The sequence below is a fragment of the Acomys minous genome, assembly GCF_964271855.1.
Source record: "Acomys minous genome assembly, chromosome: 2".
In the NCBI taxonomy this organism is placed as follows: Eukaryota; Metazoa; Chordata; class Mammalia; order Rodentia; family Muridae; genus Acomys; species Acomys minous.
This window is the reverse complement of record NC_140484.1, coordinates 770759-779674: the sequence shown is the minus strand read 5'-3', so window position 1 is coordinate 779674 and position 8916 is coordinate 770759. Positions and strand designations below refer to the sequence as shown.

The window sequence follows — 8916 nt, the reverse complement described above, 5'->3', positions numbered from 1 at the left end:
CCCTGGCTATCAGTTGGAGGTGGTCTGCTGACCCTACTCCTCACATATGGGCTGCACGTCCTTCCTGGACAGGGGCCTGGGTAGCTTGTATTCATGTCTATCACCCCTGTCATCTCAGCATAGGCCTTTGCTGGTCTTCACCTTGCAGATCTTCCTGGGGCTCTGACCCATCTCTGCTCATTATCTATGTACCTTGTTCTTGACTTTTAGCCATGAAAGCAGCTTCATTCCCTACAACTCAGAGTTGCAATCAGCTGGGGAGTGTGCTCTGATTGTCCTTTGGACAATGGCAAGAACTGATGTCACCTCCACTGTCCTTAAATGTGGTTCAGCCCTCTCCACCCAGTGACCATACCCTGCCTTTGCTCCATCCTCTCATGTCCCATCTCCTACAAGTGCTGTTCTTCATCTTCCCATACATCCACATGGAGAGAGGGGGCTAGAGTGAGGGCTTTAGGTGCTGGGGCAGTGAGCTAGAGGGTCAGCAACTGCAAGGAAACGCCCGGATGGCAAGCACACTGGCACGTCAGTGCATACAATACTGGGCTCTGGACATCCAGAATGCAGCATAGTCTCAACTCCTTGCAAGCAGTGCTGGGACGCATTCTAGCTTGGAGACTCAGAAAACTGTGGCCCAAATGGGAGTTGCAAAAGAGTGGAAAAATGTGTGTGTGTGTGTGTGTGTGTGTGTGTGTGTGTGTGTGTGTGTGTGTGTGTGTGCACTGTTTCCTGGGTGCTTAAGCAAGCCTTGTTGTAGTGGAAACTGCTTGTTCTTCCTCAAATGTTATTTTTATTTCCCAGGCAAGAAACAAGAACCAACACTGTCTAGGAGCTTTTAACCCCTCTGACAGCTTTTCTCTTTTCCCATCAAATTGCTGCCCATACTTATTTTTTTTTATACTTATTCTATTTTTTTGTTAGGCATGGTGGCACACATCTTTAATCCCAGCACTGGCAGGAATGGTGGAGGTAGAGGCAGGCAGATCTCTGTGAGTTCAAAGCCAGCTTTGTCTACATAGAAAGGTCCAGGACAGACAGAGTTGTATAGAGAGACTCTGACTCAAAGATTAGCTAGATGATGGATAGATAGACAGACTAACAAACAGATGGACAGATATAGATTAGATAGACAGACAGACAGATAAATTAGATTGATAGATGATAGATAGATGATGGATAGATAGAGGACTGATAGATTGAGATATTCTAAATCTATATTTTTAAAATATATATTCATATATATTTGCACATGTATAGACTAGCGTTCATGGAGGCTGGAAGAGGGCCTTGGATCCCTTAGATCCAGAGTTGTAGGGAGTTGTGAGCTGCCTGGTACAGCACTGGGAATCACACTCTGGTTCTCTGGAGGAACAGAAAATTCTCTTAACGGGTAAGTCGTTTCTCCAACCTCCTCCATCTTGATTTTTATTATTCCTCCTTTATGCATAATTTCTCCAACCTTAGTTTTCTCCTTATATACAAATAAGAAAGAAATGAAAAAACAAGGGGCCCGGAGACAGCCACTGAAGGAACCTAAAGATCTAAGTTTGGGTTTCTAGCACCCACATAAAGAGCCATGCATAGTGGCAGGCCTCATGACCCCAGGACTAAGGAGGCAGAGACAAGATGATCCTTAGGAATTGCCAGCCAGCCAGCCTACCCAATGAGCTCCAGCTTCAATGCAAGAATCTGTCTCAAAAAATAAGATGGAAATAATTAGATTCTTGATGTTAACCTCTGACCTCGATACGTAAACACATTTTCATGCTTACCCATACACGCATGTGCACACATACAAACATGTATAGGCACGTACTACACACAAAAACGTAAATTAAAACAAAACAAAATCACCTCTTCTGTGATTGACATCTCCTTCTCTGATTATGAATTTATTCTGCATGACTCCAGTATTAGGTTTATATCAAAACCAAATGTCATTGGATAAGATTTCAAAGGGTTGCCCAGACTATTATTTTTATTACATCAGTTTCTTTTTAAATCAATTAACCAGAAAAATAAGATGGGGAAATACTTTGCTGCCATTAAGAACATTTGGGGTTGTTGGGTTTTTCCTCTTTCTAAGAGGGTTTCTTGTAATGAGATTTGACCTGGTTGTTATTTGCATGTGGTTATTTGCTGAACACTTGTGTTTTTTTTTTTTTTTCTAGCATGGAATCTATGAAATTGGTCTGTTTCAGTCACAATCAAAGGGACCCATCATGATGTAACACAGGTTCTTGTAACCCTATATAGTTGTGTTAGAACACCATCCCTCATTAGTGACCTCAGGACAAAAAGGTGCCAGTGCTTTCAGTCTTTGTCTCCCATCTATTCACAGCTCTCTTGGCCACAAAGTAGGTGTCCCAGGGCAATCGCCACACCCTCACACAGTGCACATTCATTCGTGTAGGTCTTGCATAAACCAGCTACACCCTTATAAGGACTCCAGCAGAAAACTGAAAGAAGTGAAGTTCAAAATGGGCTCAAGGTCACACAGCTCCAGATTTTCTTTCTGGATCCTTATTTTTGGGAAAACAATGCTGGGGCATATATGAGTGGTACCAGACTCTGAAGCAGCCAAAACTAGAGAGTGGCTTGATCCCAGGAGTTCAAAGCCAGCCTGAGCAACATAGGGAAAACCTGACTCAAAAATAAATAATTAGGTAGATGATGAATTGGTGGTAGATAGATGGATAGATATAGATAAATAATAGATGATAGATAGGTCATAGATGACTGATGTATATGAATATGTGTGTGTGGTATATGTTGTCTGCATCTGCATAATAAGGATAGATGATGGATAGATACATGATAGATGATTGATAGGTAGATAGATAGATGATAGATATAGAATGTGTGTATAGAGTGTGTATGTAGTTAAGTTGTCAGCATCTGCATAATAAGGATAGATGATAGATAGATAGATAGATAGATGATAGATAGATAGATAGATAGATTGATGATAGATAGATAGATAGATTGATAGATAGATAGATGATAGATAAATAGATAGATAGATAGATAGATGATAGATAGATAGATGATACAAGTGTAGAGAGAGACATGATGGAGGAGAGAGAAAAGACAAATGAATCCCTGTTGCTTTTCTTCCAAACACTTTGTTACAAGCTCACAATATTATCAGAATAGGGCTGAATGATGCAACAACTCAAAGCAGTCAAAACTGAAAGATGTCTTCTTAAAGAACAAAGAATTAAGAGACTCCATCCCTCCCCAAACAACAAGGCAGTACTAAGCAAGGGCATCTCCCACAAGCCTTATGTCTGAGCCCTTCTCTGTGATGCACAGCCCCCTGTCTCCAGCTTCTTCCTGCCGTGCTGCAAGTCCATTGTGCTAGCAAGAACAAGAAACAGCTGTTCCAGAAACACCTGCAATTTCCTGGGTCTTGAAGCAAGCTTCCAGGAAACTCACCGGGCTATAGACAGCCCTATCAAGCGGCTGGCACTTGCCTTTTGAAATCCATTTAGTTAGCAGATGAGCCTTCCCTGAAGTGGCCATTGCTAAGGAAGAGGCATTGTCTCATAAAAACCTCCCTGGGATCTGCCTATTCGGTGCTGTGGAATAACCTAGGTTTTAGCTTACTTAAAAAAAAATAGGACTAAAGCTTGCTTCCTTCGCATTCACCCCACATCTGATGGAATGAAAACTCAGAGTCTAGCCGTAGCCTAATACATTTCCCCCGTGGAGGAGCCATGTGGTTTAGGAACTCTGCCACTGACTGCATAGGCAAAAATGCAGAGTTTGTCTCTTTTGTCAGTCTGGAGATAAAATCCTATTCTTTGTAATCCCTGAAGAAACAAATCAAATAAACTCAGGCTGAGCTAACCATTTTCAATCCATCAAAGCAATCAAATTCTGTTTACCTGAACCGCAATGATTTCTAAAATGTTATTAAAAAGTGAAATGGAGTTTAACTATTCCAAAAAACTGAAAATGATGTGCAAACACAAAAGGGATAAGATTCCTGTAATTATGTAGACACAAAGTCGGTGCCATCATTTGTGGCACAATACATTGTAGCCATGGCATATAAAGATAAAGAGCCCTTTGTCTAACAAGGCTGCTGCAAGTGATGCAGGCACATAATTAATGTACGAAGTCTTCAAAGGGGCGACTCTTCATTTAGTTAGTTTTATTGCTCTTTCGAGCAAACAGTGATTTTATAATTTAATAAAGCAATTAACTGATTATGTATCACCCAAAATATTTGTATATTACCCTTTCTACCCACTCCAAAGTCCTCATCCCAATTCTTAAACTGACAGCAGCATGGAAAATATGACTAATTGGTAGCTTTGGCACCTATCTAAGCCGCCAGGTGCTTTTAAAGCCTATCCTTCAAGCCTGTTGTCCAGGGTGCTCTTGTGAAGAGTTTCAGCAACAGAAAGCCCTCCTTTTTGGTGTCACTAAGAGCTTGGAAAGCACATTATTAGGACAGTTTAAAAGCCACTTTAAAAGAAAGAATAAATGCAGCTGTGCTTTTCTGTCATCCATTTTCAACTCTTCAGTGAGAGCGGTGGTGTGCTTTATCAAAACTGCTGCACCGGCTCTTGCCAGAGTCATTCCAAGGACTTTCGGTGCCTATTGCCGGCTGTGTGATAACAGCAAGTTTGCCACATTGAGGCCGAAGGTTCTGGCGGCTTTTTCATTATAACCCTCTATTATCAGGTAGAAAAAAGCTGGCTGGGGGGAAAATACATCCAGGAATAAAAGTTGACATCCTGGCAAATGGCAGGAAGTTTCAACCTAGGAACATTCTTTCAGCACTTTAAAATGTGAAATTGTCCTGACAGGTTTTCAGTAGCAGGAGTATATGCCAATAAAAGCATAGAAATGGAGTCAGTTAAGAGGATTTGCCCGAACCCTCAGAAAAAGATGTTTTTATTATAGGTACCAAGGCAGTCCTTGCTCTAGCACATCCCGGACTTGACTTCCAAGTGTTCCATTAATGACTGTTACCCCAACATGCAAGTCACTGGTACCCAACTCGGTAACAAAGCATCCACACATTTGTTCATGGATCCGTAGCAGAAAGCCCCAGAAAGCAGCAATCAGGTGTGATAAATGTGATAGCTAATAAACAGCCAGCCCACACACAGGACATCCTAAATGATTTCTGGAGGCCACTTTCACTGCGGTGATGGGCAAGATCCTGAATGACGGAACAGAGTCATGTGCACACGCCCAGGATGGGATCGGGTCCTACGGATGCACTGAAAGAACACCAGGAAAAGAAAAATGCCCATTTAAGACTTCCCAAGACTCTAAAAAGTATGCTTTTCTAAAAGCAAGGCGGGAAATCAGAAATATCAGCAAGAGCCAAGCAACGTAAGACCCCTGGAGAGTACAGACAAAAAGCTATGGACGTCGAGGCTGGGGTGTTTTCCTGTGAACCGGAGTGGACAAAGACAGTTCAAGGGTCAGGGTATGTAGTCGCGGTGACATGGATAAAGGCCAAGTGAAAACGGACACAGGGGCACAATGGGACTGTCACCAGCTGTAACGGTGAATGACAAGAGCAGGAGGTAAGGTTATGCCAACACAAGTATGTCAGGTGTGAAGCGAAGGGTTTGTGGTCCCCACCTTGTGGGTGACTGAATATGGTAACCACAACATAACCCACTGGTACCAGCAATATCACAGCGTAAGGCGCTCATGAAGTTCTTCTTACTCTCATGGCTCCTGTGCTACCGATCTCGGATGGCCTTCGGTGCCTCCCCGGCGCAGGTGAGGAATGAGTGACACGTGGTGCTCCTTGAGAAAAGCAGGGCTAACTAGGAGTCAAACCAGTGGGAGGGACACATATGCCATGGTCGGCCCTTTCCTGAACTCACTGCACCAGTGCCTAAAGCTTAGTCTCTGCCTCGTGTTGCTACTCGAACCCCAAAGCCCTCTCAAACACTTGTCATCCCGGACCCTGGGATGCTCCATGCCTCTTCATGTACCACGTTATCTCCTCCATGGCCCTCTGAAACTCAGGCACATCTTCTCTGAGAAGCCTTGCACAACTAATACCCGAGGCCATGGGCTTAAAAAGGAGAGTTGTCTTTGGCCCATGGCTTTGGGAGGCTCAGTCCATGACCTAGTGGCCTCGTTGCTGCGGCAGGGCGTTGCGTCAGTGCCTTGCACCAAGGGGAGTGTGGGCACAGTGAAGCCCACCTCAGGCTGTGTGGTATTCCCACTGTCCCCTTTGAGGTCATGCCCCCCACCACGTGACCTAAGACTTCCCATCCCCCAGGCTACATCTAAGATCCCACCTCCTCTAATAGCACCAAGCTAGTGATCAAGCCTTGAATGTCTGGGCCTCTTGGAGGATGTTCTAGATCTGAACCACAGGGCTTCTCCTGTCTCCAAGTTGTCCTCACTGCACAGTTGCTAGGAATGTCCTAGTGACCATGCATTCGCTTGGCCTCACCACACTCTTGTCTGGGAACTATGCTTAACCAAAGGGATTTTTTTTTCTGCCTTGATCTCACAATCCCCAGTTTCCCTAAAGATTAACATCCGTATGTCCTGGAACTCAAATGGCATCTGACAGAAATGACTGTCCTGGTGGTAGAGATGCTTTTATTCCTCCCTTGGGCCATCAGGCTACTGAAACAATAGACCCCAAGAAATTGGAATTTTTCTTAGGATCTTATGCTAGGGGAAGAAAAATGCTGGAGCCTGGCACCAGCCATAGAGGGGACTTTTTTCCTAGACAGAGGTTTACAAAGCTCCAAGGACCTGTCAGACCACCTTGCAAAGCAGACTGAAGCCTAGGCACTGGGGATGGGTGGGAGCTGCACCCCTATTGAGACTGCTTAGCTATGCATACCTCAGGCTCTCTATTTAAACCTAACCCTCATGCGAGTACCACAAAAAAAAATGGACTTGGTGTTTTGCTTCTCCTCATAGTGAGACAACACTGGGAGGAAATTTTCCCCCACTTCTGCCATTATCAATTGACTTATTGAGGATGGGCAACTGAGACAAGGCTGGATAGATGAATCAAGGCAGGGAGGGAACCCCAGCCTACAGACTAGCCAAATGCAGGAACACCCCTGCATGCACTCCATAAAAGCCTAGGGAGTAAGGAAATGCTATATTCCAAAGCCTGGGAACCGCAGTGGCCTTCAGGGTGGCTGTGCTCCTTCCCAGGGTGCTATGCCTTCAGGTTGGACCTGCTTACTCCTCCATAGGACCAGCCAACCAGTCAGTGCAGAAGGAAGAGTCTCTTCGAAGGCAGAAAGGGCCAACCGAGGTCATGTCGTCAGCCCAGTCACAAATCTCATTCTTACAATGGGCCTGAGGGTCTTGAATCATGAGACAATGTTCCCTCATTAATCCTTAGAAAGCAGGTGGCAAGGTGAGTAAGGTAATGAGACTTTCCCCGCGCTTATGTTTTCCAGAATCTTCCTCTGACCCTCTTTCTGCTTCCCAGCCTTTGCGATATCTGTCAAAGTACTTCATAATATAATTTAGAAATAGGATATAACGGTGGGGTACCCTCAAGGGGGTGGGAAAGGTAGCAGCCAATGAGATCTTTGTGTCAACCTACCAGAAACCTTACGGCAATCTTACGGCCTTCTGGTCTCTCGGTGTGTCCTATCTCTGTGTCTTCTCTTGCTTTATTCCGGCTCCTGATGAAGAAGGGAGGCGCCATCCTCTATGCCATATCTAACTACCTCGCACTTAGACCTGTGATTCTTACATTTCAGGGCACCTGGGAATCCCCTGGAGGGTTTGTGGGTAACACCGATGGCCGGGCCCACCTCCAGAGTTTCTGATTCAGCTTGCTGGGCTCAAGAATTCCCTTGTCTAAAGTCCCAGGTAATGTTGACGCAGCCTGTTCCAGAGACCGGCACTTTGAAATCACCGCCCTAGATTATGATTGGGAACCTTGCGAAGGAACCTGCAGATCAGCCCAGGCGCCTGGTACCAGACTGACACGCGTCAACTGAGTAAATGCCGGAGGGCAAATTAGAGTGAAATCTGCCCGCCACCTGGCCCAGGCCGCTTCACCCGAAGAACTCACACGCTCTAGAGTCAGACCCAAGGGCAGAGAAGGCCAGGTCTGCATCCCCGATATCAACAGCACAACACAAGGTTCCCCACCTCTCCGTTTTGAGACGGTCCCAGTAAGAACTTGAAAAGCGGGTCAAAGTCAAATGAGTTCTGACTCTGATTTCACAAAAGTGGGTTTTCAAATCAAATCTGACGAAGCCTCTAGGATCGTGGGTCTCGTTTATCCCTCCCCACAAGTGACCTCTCCTATTAAGAAGAGGAAAAAGCTTGAAAACCCTCTTCGACATCAAATAACAACTTAAGAGCATTTTCTGGCGATTTAAATTTAAACCAATCAGAAACATCTGGGTTAAATTTTACTCAAATTCTACACAATCTAAACAATTAACGTGGGGGAGGGGCATCTGGCAAGCTGCCCTTTGGGTTCAATCAAGCCTGGCACGTTGTTAAATTGGACTGAGGTGTTGATGAGCTCAGGGTATGCCCTAAGTCCCAGCTCCACCACCGTGAGGGCTCAGGATAAGGCAGACATCTCACGGTCGCTTCTCTCAGGACTCCTGGTTTACATCTATTTTCTTCACGGGCCCCAGAGAACAGCTGCTTTTCAGTCTGATGCCATGGATGGCCCTGTCTGCTGCCTGACACCGGGCACTATCGAGAGCATTCCTCACCCTGACCGTGGCGCCTGAACAGCCAGTGGTGTGCAGTGACAGGGTAACGCCACCAGCTGCTACAGCAGGCCAGCTCTGATGTCTCCACTGCTTTTCATAAGTGAGTAGGCGTCTTCTTAGTGGTCTCTGGGTTGAATGACCCTTCAGGTCCCTCTCCTCTAGTCCCACGGAATCCAGGCTTCCGTAGTGAGCACGATCCATGATTGGTGAT

The 8916-nt window shown here is 45.3% G+C and overlaps 1 long non-coding RNA gene across 1 annotated transcript; it reads left to right on the top strand.

The window, feature by feature from the left end:
* Positions 1 to 3019: 3019 nt before the first annotated feature.
* Positions 3020 to 8654, top strand: LOC311589874. The gene is made up of 3 exons (XR_014776668.1): positions 3020 to 5754; positions 7209 to 7375; positions 7728 to 8654. It is a non-coding gene; the product is annotated as an uncharacterized lncRNA (long non-coding RNA).
* The last annotated feature ends 262 nt before the right edge of the window (positions 8655 to 8916 follow it).